A 15,435-nucleotide genomic window follows, 5' to 3' on the forward strand; every position below is an offset into this window, starting at 1 on the left:
CTGGCTTTTCTCTTGTTCCTTATTCTGTCTACATATGGAATAATAAAACAGCCAGATTTCCAAATCAAGATAATGCATATGAGTCCACAATTTGTGCAAGAATGTCATTTATTTCTTCACTCAACAGTTATATTTTGAGCAACCATAACATTTCTAGCAGTGTTTTAGGTGATGGAGATACATCAGTCACAAACAGAAAATCTCCCGTTCTTTAAATTCTAATGAAGGACACAGACAACAAGAAAAATAAGTTGTTGACTTCAAAGAAACATAAAGAGTGCTCACTTCTGCAGCATATAGACTAAAATTGGAATGATATAAAGAAGATTAGCATGGCCAAAAAAAAGAAAAAGAAAGTTAAAAGGACAGAAGGATGTGGTTCTGCTATTTTATGTAGAATGGAGAGGGAAAGTCTCTCTGGTAGACCACTTTTAATCAGCGACCTGAAGAAAGTGAGAAAAGAAAGAGGGGAAAAGCCTTCCAGACAGGAGATTCAGGGCTGTAGGGCGTGAGATTAGATTAGTCCAAATAATCTCTGAGGTAAATTACACTGGTAAGGCTGTGACTGTTGGTGGATTTGATACAGTTCTTAATAGGACCACTGACTGCCCTGCTGGTCCTTTCTTCAGTTACATCTATACTGTTGGAGGAGCAAATTTGTCCAGAGCATGAGAGCTCAGGTAAAAGAATTCATTCTCCCTAGTGCCAGGCAATAGCTAAGGGAGCAGCAGGAGACGAGGCAGCCTGTGTCTTCACAAGCTTTGGCACAAAGCCTAGTATTCCATGAAGCAGCTCAACCATATCTTTGAATTCCTCTAAGGAGGGCTGTACTTTTCAATGACCTATGGCCTTAGAAGGAGACACGCCTAACCCAGTAATGTTGAAAATAAACCACTGGACTGATTCATGTGTGGTCCCTATGGTTGAAAAATGGCTATTGTTTGCATCTGGTGCAGCTAGAGAGAAAAGATGCCCTTTACTTTTGCATTAGCAGAGATGTAACATAAGAAAAGACTGGCACATTGTAAAAATGAACAAATAAATCAACTTTTGTACTCTCTATCACTTGCTAGTTTGTCTCTGAAAGAGCCTAACAGATTGAGCAAATAGGTGAAGGAGATCAGATGTGAGTGAGCAAAGGGAAGTGCTAATGACTTAAACAGATTTGGTTACTAGAAAGATGAAGAGCAGCTAAAACCTGATGGATGTCGTTGAAGTAAAATTTTGGAGACAGGGAGCATAAATCTTTTTTTCCTCCATGAGGCATTTTATTTGTAAATATGGATTACACCTCTAGAAAAAAATTCCCCGGATCTTCCCTCCTTTGTGTTTTCATCTTGATTATTTGTGGTCCATGATGCCAGCTTAAGTTATCAGTACAATGAACCTAAACTAGCAAGATGGAAGCAAATTATTCTGCCATTTTTCTAGATCTTTGAGTTGCATATCAAATCTGGGGCTGATCACCCCACACTTTTTTAGCCTTTCTGTGAGGTTCACAACAATTAACCCTGCTCTGTGATCATCAATGACTTTAAATTTGTCAATGTAACCAAATGTAACCATGCTTCATCATCACAGTTAAAAACCAGACAATAACTTTGGAACATGGCCTAATAAGAAGAACTTAGCATTTGCCTCTCTTTTCAGCATTGTTGAACCTAGTATTTGCCTCCCTCTTCAGCATTGTCATTAGCCAGGACATTTATGCACACCACTGTGGCAATGCAGAAAGATGGCGGAAAGAGTACAGGATGGGAGAGTGCATAGAGTAATCCAGAACAAACCTTTACAAAGAACCAATGAGGGCTTTTCATGTCAAACTTACAGTATACACACATACATAAAAAGACTTCCTGGAATTATGAAACATGATTTTCATAAATAAAATCATTAGACTAAATAAAAAAGAGAATGGTCTTTGCTGAGAACTAAATTGATAGTTTGGGAGATTACATAAAAGAAAAAGAAAACCCAAAACAGCAAAACAAAACAAAACACAAAAAGAAATCATGAGATAAAGAGAAGAAATTCGGAGGACATTTCAAGAGTAAGAACATAATAAAAATTAGAATTCCAGAAATAATTCTGTTACTCTTCCCAGTCAGATATGATTACAGAGCCCAGCCAGCAGCTCCACCTGATAGGAGAGTCCAGCTAGGACTGTCCATGGGGTCTTTTTACAAGTGTTTTCACTAGTCCATGGAGCACAGCCATCAAAACTGTTCAATCTAAGAGCATAGAAAGTGACCACAGCCTAACTATAGAACCTGTCACCAAGGTCTGCCAGTTTGGGGTTGGAACCAGCTGGCCAATCCAGAAGCCCAGGCTAGATGAAATAGTACAGATCAATCACCACCAAAGAACACCTGAAATGACCAGATGGAGTGACCATTTCCTCAAATGCATAGCGATCAGTGTAAGGAAACAAAGATTATGAAAAATGTGGGAAATGTGATAGCACCAAAAGAAATTAAGAAAGCTACAAACAGATACAGAAGAAATGGAGATCTATGAAATGACTGACAAATAATTCAGAATACTCCTCTTTTAAAAGTTCAGGGAACTGTAAGAAAATACAAGTAGAAAATTAAATGAAACTTGGAAAACAATTCATGAACAAAGTTAGAAGTTTGGCCCTCCAAAACAGAAAACAAATAGAAACCCTAGAGATAAAAAAAAATACACTAACTAAACTGAAAAATTCAATAGAAAACTTCAACAGCAAACTTGATGAAGCAAAAGAAAGAATTAGTGAGCACAAAGATAGGACGTGTAAAATTATCCAATTAGAGTAGCAAAAAGAAAAAAGAATAAAGAAAGTCTAATAATAAGAAAATTATGGAACACCATTAAGTGAAACAACCTTCACCAAATAGGAGTTTCTGATGGAGAAGAGAGAGAAAAGGGCCTACAAATTATATTGAGGGAAATAATGGGTGAAATTTTTCCAAATCCGGGGAAAAAAGACAACATCCAAGTAAAGAAGGCACAGAGGTCACCAATCAAATTCAAACCAAAAAGGAGTTCACCGAGACACACCATAATAAAAATATTTTTTAAAAAAATGGAAGAAGACTGAAGGCAGCAAGAGATAGAAATATATTACATTCAAGGGAATTCCAATATGGCTTTCAGCAGATTTCTCAGTAGAAAGCCTGGAGGCCAGCAGAGAGTAGGACAATATATTCAAAATGCTGAAGGGAAACAAGCAAACAAATAACCAATAATATTTTACCTGGCAAAGCTGTCATTCAGAAATGAGGAAGAAATAAAAACCTTCCCAGATAAGCAAAAGCTAAGGGAGCTCATTAGCACTAGGCCTGCTGTACAGAAATTACTAAAGGAAATTCTTTAAGCTCAAATTAAAGGATGCTAATTACAACAAAACAATTATGAAAGTAACAACTCAATGTTCAAATGAATACATGGTCACACTTAGAGTTCTCTAATACTATAAATGTGTGTAAAGCAATGTTATCATTGTTAAAACAGTTAGAAAACAAAACTATTGAAAACAATGAGCTATAATAAAAGGTTAAGGGATATAAATTGCAAAAATAAGTGTAAATTTTGACATCAAAAAAAGTCAAAATGATAAAAAGTCATCATTATAAAAAGTGTGGGACATGATTAAAAGTATAGAGTTTTTGTATGTGATTACAGGCAAATTGGTATCAGCTTAATGTAGAATGTTGTAAGATGTTTTAAACCTTGCAGTAACCACAAAGCAAAAATCTATTAGAAGTTGTACAAAATAGAAAAAGAAGGGATTCGAAGCATACCACCACAGAAAGCCATCAAGCACAAAAGGAAATGGCAAGAGAAGAAAAAAGAAGCAAAGGACCTACTAAACAATCAGATTTAAAAATTATAATAGCAAGTCCTTAATAATTACCTTGCATGTAAATTGATTCAATTCTTCAATAAAATGACAAAGAGTGTCTGAATGTATTTAAAACAAAAGACACCAAGATTTCACTGTATCCTTCCTACAAGAGGCTCAGTTTACTAGTAAGGACACAGATGGACTGAAAATAAAGGTGTAAAAAAAGATATTTCATGGAAATGGAAACTAAAAAACACCAGGGGAAGCTATACTTATATCAGACAAAATAGACTTTAAATAAAAAACTATAAAAGAGTCAAAGAAGGTCATTACATAATGATACAGAAGTCAATTTACCAAAAAGAAGTAACAATTATAAATATATATTCACCCAACATCAGAGCACTTAAATATATAAAACGTTTATTAAGTGATCTAAAGGGAGAGAAAGATTGCAATACTATAATAGCAGGGGAACTCCATAGTGGACAGATTATCAAGTGAGAAAATCAATAAGAAAATATTGGACCAGAATTACACTTTAAACCAAATGGACCAATGTAATGTTATGTATATGACTTGGTCATATAAAGCAGGAGAATATGCATTCTTATCAAATACACATGGAACATTCTGCAGGATAGATCATATGATAGGCCACAAAAAAACCTTAACAAATTTAAGAGGATTGAAAGCATTTCAAGTGTCTTTTTAGAACACAATGGCATGAAATTGGAACTCATTAACAGGTCCAGGCACAATGGTTCATGCCTGTAATCCCAGCACTTTGGGAGGCCAAGACAGGAGAATTGCTTCAGCCCAGGAATTTGAGACCAGCCTGAGCAACAAAGTGAGACCCCCTCTCAATAAAATAAACTGAAGAAAAAAAAGACTCATGGAAAATACACAAATATATCGAAATTAAACAACATGCTCCTATACCAATGGGTCATAAAAGATATAGAAAAGGAAATTTTGAAATACCTTGAGACAAATAAAAATGGAAAGACAACATACTGAACTTATGGATGCAGCAAAAGCAGTCCTAAGAGAAAAATTTATAGTGATAAATGCCTAAATCAAAAAAGAAGAAAGATCACAAATAAAAAATCTTACATTACATCTCAAAAAATTAGAAAAAGAACAAACTAAGCCCAAAGTTAGCAGAAGGAAAGAAATAACAAAAATCAGAGCAGAAACAAATAAAGAGACTTAAAAAACAGAAAAAATTGGCTGGGTGCAGTGGCTCATGCCTGTAATCCCAACATTTTGGGAGGCCAAGGCAGGCAGATCACCTGAGGTCAGGAGTTCGAGACTAGCCTGACCAACATGGAGAAAGCTCTTCTCTACTAAAAATACAAAATTAGCTGGGTGTGGTGGCACATGCCTGTAATCCCAGCTACTCAGGAGGCTGAGGCAGGAGGATCGCTTGAACTTGGGAGGTGGAGTGCATCATTGCACTCCAATCTGGGCAACAAGAGTGAAACTCTGACTCAAAAAATAAAAAAATCAACAAAACTAAGAACTGATTTTTTTTAAATGATAAAATTGACAAACTCTTAGTTAGACTAGGAACTAAGAGACATAATTCAATTAAATAAAATCAACAATGAAAGACGATAAAACTGATACCACTGAAATACAAAGGATTATACGAAACTACTGTGAACAATTATATACTAACAAATTGGATAATGCAGAAGCAATGAAAAGTGGCTAGACACATACAACCTACAAAGACGGAATTATGAAGAAATAGAGTATCTGAACAGTCTGATAATGAGTAAGGAGATTAAATTAGTAATAAAAAGTCTTCCATCAAAGAGAAGCCTAACACCATGAATGCCTTCACTGCTAAATTCCATGATACATTTAAAAAAGGATATTAATTATCTTCAAACTCTTTAAAAAAATAAAGTGAAGAGAAGACCTCCAAACTTCTTTTACAAGGCTAGCATTATCCCGATACCAAAGCCAGACAAGGACACTACAAGAAAAGAAAATAACAGGGTACTATTCCCAATGAACGTACATGCATACATTCTCAACTAAATATAAGCAAACAGAATTAACACATTAAAATAATTATTTACCACGATAAAGTGTAATTTAGCCCTAGGATGCATGTGTAGTTCAACATGCACAAATCAATAAATGTGTTGCAACACATTAACAAAATGAAGGACAAAAATAATATGATCTTTTTTTTTTTTACTTTTTAATATTAACATAAATCTTATATGATTATCTTAATAGATTTAGAAAAAGCATTTGACAAAACTCAACATTATTTCATCATAGAAACTCTAACAGATTAGGTATAGAGAGAAGATACTTCAACCCAACAAAGGCCATATATGACACATTCATAGCGGATATTATTCTCAATGGTGAAAAGTTGAAAGCTTTTCTTCTAAGATCAGGGACAAGATAAAGATGGTGCCTCTCATTCCTTCTGCTTAACATAGTACTGGAAGTCCTAGCCAGAGTAATTAGATAAGAGAAAGAGAAAGACATGCTAATAAGAAAGGAAAAAGTGAAATTGTCTCTCTTTGTTCATATTATTATTTTATATATAGAAAACCCTGAAAACTCCACCACAAAACTGTTAGAACTGATAAACAAATTAAGTAAATTTTGTATATCAATTTAAAATTGATATATAAAAATCAGTAACATTTGAATATACTAATAACAAGCTATCCTAAAAGAAAATTAAGAAAACCATCCCATTTATGATAGAAACAAAAATAATTACTTAGGTGTGAATTTAACTGAGGAAGTTAAAGACTTATGTACTGAAAACTATAAGATACTGATGAAAGAAATGAAAGAAAACACAAATAAATAAAAAAAACCCATGTTCATAAATCAGAAGAATAATGTGAAAATGTCAATTGTGCCCAAAGCAATCTACAGATTCAATGCAATTACTACCATATTTCCAATGTCATTTTTCATATGAATAGAAAAAAAATCTTTATATTCATATGGAACAACAAAAGACCCTAAATAGAAAAAACTGTTTTGAGCAAAAAGAACAAAGTGGAGACATCATTTTTTTTATTTCAAAACATATTACAAAGCAATTATAATCAGAAGAGGATGGTCCTGGCAAAAAAAGCAGATGCATCAACCAAGAAACAGTATAGAAAATTCAGAAATAAACCTATGCATTTGCAGTCAATTGATTTTTGACAAACATCCCAAGTACACACAATAGGGAAACATCAGTCCTTCAACAGATGGCTTTGGGAAAACTAGGTATCCACATGCAGAATAATGAACTTAGACTCATCTTACACCATATACAAAATCAACTAAAAATGAATTAAAGACTTAAATACATATAAGATCTGAAAGAGAAAAAGTGTGAAAAAAAGTGAAAAATTTCCATGACATTTGTCTGAGCAATTGTGTGTGTGTGTGTGTGTCTGTGTGTGTGTGTTTTCCAATAAGGTTTTATTGATGAACACTGACATTTGAATTTCCTATAATTTTTATGTGTCACAAAATAGTTTTCTTCTTTTTTTTTCTTTAACCATACAAAAAGGTAAAAACCATTCTTATTGTGAGAGTCACATAAAAACTGGAGGCAGGCTGGATTTGGACTGCAGGTCACAGTTTGGGCAATAACTGTGGATATGATCATTAAAAAAAAAAGACAACAAAAGCAAAAATAGGGCCAGGTGGGGTGGCTCACACCTGTAATCCCAGCTCTTGGGAGGCCAAAGCAGGAGGATCGTTTGAGACCAGGAGTTTGAGACCAGCCTGGGCAACATAGTGAGGTCCCATCTCTACAAAAAAGTTTAAAAATTAGCTAGGCATGGTGGCATACATCTGTAGTCCCAGCTTCTTGGGAAGCTGAAATGGAAGGATCACTTGAGCCCAGGAGTTTGTGGCTACAGTGAGCTATGATTATGCCACTGCACTCTAACCTGGATGATAGATTGGAACCCTGTCTCTAAAAAATAAATAAATAAATAAATAAATAAATAAAATAGACAAATGGGATGGCATCAAACTAAGAAACTTCTGCCCAGCAAAGGAAACAATTAATATAGTGAAGAGACAACCTACAGAATGGAAGAAAATATTTTTAACCATACATCTAATAAGGAGCTAATATCCAAAATATATAAAGAAATTAAGAAGAATAAAAAACTCGGTAGACAGAAAATAAAGAACCTGATTAAAAATAGGCAAAGGACCTGAATATACATTTCTCAAAAGAAGATATACAAATGGCCAACAGGTACATGAAAAAAATGCTCAGTATCAGTAATCATCAGAGAAATGTGAATTATAATAAAACCACAATGAGATTATCATCTCACACTCATTAGAAATGGCTTTTATCAAAATAATGAAAGAAAAGTATTGGAGATGATGTGGAGAACACAAAACTCTTACATATTGTTGGCAGGAATGTAAATTAGCCCAGCCATTATGGAAAATGGTATGGAGGTTCCTCAAAAAACTAAAAATTGAGTACATACAGTACGGTAATTACACTTTTGGGCGTACAGCCAAATAAATTGAAATGAGTATATTGAAGGAGACCGATCTGAATGCATTGGTGTTCACAACTAATGATCACAACCAGTTACAAATTTTTTCGTTTCTTCTCTACTCCCAGTGCTTCATAAAACTAGCCTTAAATAAAACAGAATATGTCAAAGGAATGTCTGCACTCCCATGTTCATTGCATGATTAGTCACAAAACTAAGAGGTGGAATCAACTTAAGTGTTTATCAATGGATGAATGCATAGAAAATGTAACATATATACACAATGAGATACTAGTAAGTCTAAAACAAGGGTGAAATTCTGTCATTTATGACAAGATAGATGAATGTGAAGGATATTCTGCTGAGTAAAATAATCCTATACCAAAAAAAATGCAGAAAACAAATGCCACATGATCTCACTTACATGTAGAATCTAATAAAGTTGAACTCACAGAAGCAGAGAGTAGAATGATGGCTACCAGAGACTGGGAAAGGAGGGGCAGTAGGAAAGGAAGGAATAGGGAGTTGTTGATCCAAGGGTACAAAGTTTCAGAGAGGAGGAATAATAGGTTTGAGATTTATTATGTATAATGTACTTTATACAGAATAATGTATAGTATATTTCAAAATAAAACTGCATTTAGAATATCTCATCATTGAAAAAGATAGGTTTAGCTAGGCATGCTGACACGTGCCTGTAGTCCCAGCTATTCAGAAGGCTGAGGCAAGAGGATTGCTTGAGCCTGGGAGGTTGAGACTGCAGTGAGCCAAGATCACACCATTGAACTCAAGGCTGGGCAATGAGTGAGACCCTGTCTCAAATACATATATATGGTAAGGGAGGTGATGGATGTGTTCATGAGCCTGATTTAATCATTTCACATTGTACCCCATAAACATATGCAATTATGACTGATCAATCAAAAATAATGTTAATGATAACAAATATAAAACTATTTTTATTTGTTATTATTATACTTTTAGTTCAGGGGTAGATGTGCAGAATGTGCAGGTTTGTTTGTTACATAGGTATGCATGTGCCATGGTGGTTTGCTACATCCATCACCCCATCATCTACATTAGGTATTTCTGCTAATGCTATTTCTCTCCTAGACTCCACCCCCTTGCTATCCCTCCTCTAGTTCCCCACCCCCCAAAAATATTCCCCTCCCTGTGTCCATTCATTCTCATTGTTCAACAGCCACTTACGAGTGAGAACATGCAGTTTTTGGTTTTCTGTTCTTGTGTTGGTTTGCTGAGAATTATGGTTTCCAGCTTCATCCATGTCCCTGCAAGGGACACAAACTCATTCTTTTTTGTGGCTGCATAGTATTCCATGGTGTATATGTGCCATATTTTCTTATCCAGTCTATCACAAATGGGCATTTGGTTTGGTTCCAAGTCTTTGCTTTTGTGAACAGTGCCACAATAAACATACGTGTGCATGTGTCTTTATAATAGAACGATTTATAATCCTTTGGGTATATACCCAGTAATGGGATTGCTGGGTCAAATGGTATTTCTAGTTCTAGATCCTCAAAGAATTGCCACACTGTCTTCCACAATGTTTGAACTAATTTACACTACCACCAACAGTGTAAAGGTGTTCCTATTTCTCCACATCCTCTCCAGCATCTGTTGTCTCCTGATTTTTTAATGATCGCCATTCTAACTGGCATGAGATGGTATCTCAATGTGGTTTTGATTTGTATTTCTCTAATGACCAGTGATGATAAGCTTTTTTTTCATGTTTGTTGGCTGCATAAATGCTTCCTTTTGAGAGGTGTCTGTTTATATCCTTCGCCCAATGGAGTTGCTTGTTTTTTTCTTATAAATTTGTTTAAGTTCTTTGCAGATTGTGAATATTAGCCCTTTGTTAGATGAGCAGATTGCAAAAAATTTTTCCATTCTGTTGGTTGCCAGTTCACTCTAATGATAGTTTGTTTTGCTGTGCAGAAGTTCTTTAGTTTAATTCGATCCCATTTGTCTATTTTGGTTTTTGTTGCCATTGCTTTTGGTGTTTTAGTCATGAAGTCCTTGCCCATGTCTATGTCCTGAATGGTACTGCCTAGATTTTCTTTTAGAGATTTTATGATGTTAGTTCTTATAGTTAAATCTTTAATCCATCTGGAGTTAATTTTTGTATAAGGTGTAAGGAAGTTTCAGCTTTCTGCATATGGCTAGGCAGTGTTCCCAACACCATTTATTAAATAGGTAATCCTTTCCCCATTGCTTGTTTTGTCAGGTTTGTCAAAAATCAGATGGTTGTAAATGTGTGGTGTTATTTCTGAGGCCTCTGTTCTGTTGCATTTGTCGATATCTCTGTTTTGGTACCAGTACCATGCTGTTTTTGTTATTGTAGCCTTGTAGTATAATTTGAAATCAGGTAGTGTGATGCCTCCAGCTTTGTTCTTTTTGCTTAGGATTATCTTGATTATACAAGCCCTTTTTTGTTACATATAAGATTTAAAGTAGTTTTTTCTCATTCTGTGAAGAAAGTCAATGATGAGAATAGCATTGAATCTATAAATTACTTTGGGCAGTATGGCTATTTTCATGATAATGATTCTTCCTATCCATGAGCATGGAATGTTTTTCCATTTGTTTGTGTCCTCTCTTATTTCCTTGAGTAGTGGTTTGTAGTCCTCCTTGAAGAGGTCCTTCACATACCTGTAAGTTGTAGTCCTAGATCTTTTATTCTCTTTGTAGCAATTGTGAATGGGAGTTCACTCATGATTTGGCTCTCTGTTTGTCTATTATTGGTGTATAGGAGTGCTTGTGATTTCTGCATATTGATTTTGTATCCTGAGACTTTGCTGAAATTGCTCATCAGCTTGAGGAGAGTTTGAGATGAGACAATGGGGTTTTCTAAATATACAATCATGTCATCTTCAAACAGAGACAATTTGACTTCCTCTCTTCCTGTTTGAATACACTTTATTTCTTTGTCTTGCCTGATTGCCCTGGCCAGAACTTCTAATATTATGTTGAATAGGAGTGGTGAGAGAGGGCATCCTTGTCTTATGATGGTTTTCAAAGGGAATGCTTCCAGCTTTTGCCCATTCAGTATGATATTGGCTGTGGGTATGTAATAAATAGCTCTTACTATTTTGAGATACATTCCATCAATATCTAGTTTATTGAGAGTTTTTAGCATGAAGCAGTGTTGAATTTTATTGAAGGCTTTTTCTGCATCTATTGCGATAATATTGTAATTTTTGTCTTGGTTCTGTTTATGTGATGGATTATGTTTATTGATTTGCATATGTTGAACCAGCCTTGCATCCCAGTGATGAAGCTGACTTGATCGTGATGAATAAGCTTTTTGATTTGCTGCTGGATTCTGTTTGCGAGTATTTTATTGAGGATTTTTGCACTGATGTTCATCAGGGATTTTGGCTTGAAATTTTCTTTTTGTGTGTGTGTCTCTGCCACATTTTGGTATCAGGATGATGTTGGCCTCATAAAATTAGTTAGGGAGGAGTTCTTCTTCTTCTTTTGTTTGGAGTAGTTTTAGAAGGAATGGTACCAACTCCTCTTAGTACCTTTGGTAGATTTCGGCCTTGAATCTGTCTGGTCCTTGGGATTTTCTTGGTTGGTAGGCTGTTAATTACTGCCTCAATCTCAGAACTTGTTATTGGTCTATTCAGGGATTTGACTTCTTCCTGGTTTAGTCTTTGGAGGTTGTATGTGTCCAGGAATTTATCCATTTCTTCTAGATTTTCTAGTTTATTTGCATAGAGGTATTTATAGTATTCTCTGATGTTAGTTTGTATTTCTGTGGGATCAGTGGTGATATCCTCTTTATCATTTTTTATTGTGTCTATTTGATTCTTCTCTCTTTTCTTCTTTATTAGTATGGCTCACAGTCTATCTATTTTTTTAACCTTTTAAAAAAACGGCTGCTGGCTTCATCAATCTTTTTGAAGGGATTTTCATGTCTCTATCTCCTTCACGTCCGCGCTGATCTTAGTTATTTCTTGTCTTCTGCTAGTTTTTGAATTTGTTTGCTCTTGCTTCTCTAGTTCTTTCAATTGTGGTGTTAAGAGGGTCAAGTTTAGATCTTTTTTGCTTTCTCCTGTTGGCATTTACTGCTATAAATTTCCCTCTAAACACTGCTTTAGCTGTGTCATAAAGATTCTGGCACATTGTGTCTTTGTTTTCATTGATTTCAAATAACTTATTTATTTCTACCTTAATTTTGTTATTTACCCAGAAGTTATTCAAGAGCAGGTTGTTCGGTTTCCATGTAGTTGTGTGGTTTTTAGTGAGTTTCTTAATCCTGAGTTCTAATTTGATTGCACTGTGGTCTGAGAGACTGTTTGTTATGACTTCCATTCTTTTGCATTTGCTGAGGAGTGTTTCACTTCCAATTATGTGGTTAATTTTAGAATAAGTGTGATGTGGTGCTGAGAAAAATGTATATTCTGTTGATTTGGGGTGGAGAGTTCTTAAATGTCTATTAAGTCTGTATGGTCCATAGCTGAGTTGAAGTCCTGAATGTCCTTGTTAATTTTCTGTGTTGTTGATCTGTCTAATATTGACAGCAGGGTGTTAAAATCTTCCACTATTATTGTGTGAAAGTCTAAGTCTCTTTGTAGGCCTCTAAGAACTTGCTTTATGAATCTGGGAGCTCCTGTATTGGGTACATATGTATTTAGGATAGTTAGCTCTTCTTGTTGCTTTGATCCCTTTATCATTATGTAATGTCCTTTTTTGTCTTTTTTGATCTTTGTTGTTTTAAAGTCTGTTTTATCAGAGACTAGGATTACAACCCCTGCTTTCTTTTGTGTTCTGTTTGCTTGGTAAATATTCCTCCATCCACTTATTTTGAGCCTATGTGTGTCTTTGCATGTGAGATGGGTCTCCTGAATACAGCACACTGATGTATCTTGATGCTTTATCCAATTTGCCAGTCTGTGTCTTTTGATTGGGGCATTTAGCCCACTTACCTTTAAGATTAATATTGTTATGTGTAAATTTGATCTTGTCATTATGATGCTAGCTGGTTACTTTGACTGTTAGTTAATGCAGTTTCTTCATAGTGTTGATGATCTTTACAATCTGGTATGTGTTTGCAGGGGCTGATACCAGTTTTTCCTTTCCATATTTAGTGCTTCCTTTAGGAGCTCTTGTAAGGTAGGCCTGGTGGTGACAAAATTTGTCAGTATTTGCTTGTTTGTAAAGGATTTCATTTCTCCTTTGCTTATGAAGCTTAGTTTGGCTGGACATGAAATTCTGGGTTGAAAATTCTTTAAGAATGTTGAATATTGGCCTCCACTCTCTTCTGGCTTGTAGGGTTTCTGCAGAGAGATATGCTGTTAGTCTCATTGGCTTCCCTCTGTTGGTAACCTGATCTTTCTCTCTAGCTTTTTTCCTTTATTTCAATCTTGGTGAATTTGACGATTATGTGTCTTGAGTTGCTCTCATTGAGGAGTATCTTTGTGGTGTTCTTTGTGTGTCCTGAATTTGAATGTTGGCCTGTCTTGCTGGTTGGGAAAGTTCTTCTGGATAATATCCTGAAGAGTGTTTTCCAACTTGGTTCCATTCTCCCCATCACTTTCAGGTACACCAATCAAAAGTAGGTTTGGTCTTTTCACATAGTCCTATATTTCTTGAAGTCTATGTTTATTCCTTTTCATTCTTTTTTTTCTAATCTTGTTGTCACACTTTATTTCATTAAGTTGATCTTCAATCTCTGATATCCTTTCTTCTGCTTGATCAATTTGGCTATTGTTACTTGTGTATGCTTCACAAAGTTATTGTGCTGTGTTTTTCAGCTCCATTAGGTCATTTATATTCTTCTCTAAATCGGTTATTCTAGTTAGCAATTCTTCTAAACTTTTTTCAAGTTTCTTAGCTTCCTTGTAGTGGTAGAATATGCTCCTTTAGCTCAGAGGAGTTTGCTGTTACTCACGTTTTGAAGCCTACTTCTGTCAATTCATCAAACTCATTCTCCATCCAGTTTTGTTCCCTTGCTGTGAGGAGTTGTGATCCATTGGTGGAAAAGAGGCATTCTGGTTTTTAGAATTTTTAGCCTTTTTGCACTGTTTTTTCCTCATCTTTGTGGATTTATCTACCTTTGGTCTTTGACGGTTGGTGACCTTCAGATGGGGTTTCTCTGTGGACATCTTTTTTGTTGATGTTGATGCTATTCCTTCTGTTAGTCAGTTTTCCTTCTAACAGTCAGGCCCTTCTGCTGCAAGTCTGCTGGTGTTTTCTGGAGGTCCACTCCAGACCCTGTTTGCCTGGGTATCACCAGTGAAGGCTCCAGAACAGCAATGATTGCTACTTGTTCCTTCCTCTAGAAACTGTCCCAGAGAGGCACCTGCCAGATAACAGCTGGAGCTCTCCTGTATGAAGCGTTTGTTGATCCCTGCTGGGAGATGTCTCCCAGTCAGGAGACACAGGATTCGGGGACCCACTTGAGGAGGCAGTCTGTCCCTTAGCAGAGCTTGAGCACTGTGTTGGGAGGTCCACTGCTCTCTTCAGAGCTGGCAGGCAGGAACACTTAAGTCTCATCTCATTCAGTTTCTCACATCAAAGTTTTATAGTTTTTATTGCAGATATCTTTTGCTTCCCTGGTTAATTTCTAGATATTTAGCTTTATTTTTAATTAGTATAAATGGTATTACTTTCTAAATTTCTTTTTCAGATTGTTCACTATTGGTATATTGAAATGCCACTGATTTTCAGATGTGGATTTTGTATCCTGCAACTTTAGCAATTTGTTGATCAGTTCTGATATTATTTGGTGGAGTCTTTAGGTTTTTACAAATATAAGAGCATATCATCTGCACTAACAATGGTAATTTAACTTCTTTCTTTCTAATATTTATGCCCTGTAATTCCTTCTCTTGTGTTATTGCCCTAGACCTCCAAAACTGTGCTGAAAAACAGTGAGGAAAGTGGACATCCTTGTTGTATTCCAGATAGAGGCAAGGCCTTCAGTTTTCCCCACTTGGGATTATACTAGCTGTAGGTCTGTCATATATTGCTTTTATTGTGTTGTGATATGTTCCTTTTATACCCAGTATTTGGAGGGTTTTTATTATGAAAGGATGTTGAATTTTGTCAAATGCTTTTTCAGCATCA

Source organism: Aotus nancymaae, unplaced genomic scaffold (genome assembly GCF_030222135.1).
Source record: "Aotus nancymaae isolate 86718 unplaced genomic scaffold, 86718_ANA_hifiasm-v0.15.2.pri h1tg000040l, whole genome shotgun sequence".
Taxonomy (NCBI): domain Eukaryota; kingdom Metazoa; phylum Chordata; class Mammalia; order Primates; family Aotidae; genus Aotus; species Aotus nancymaae.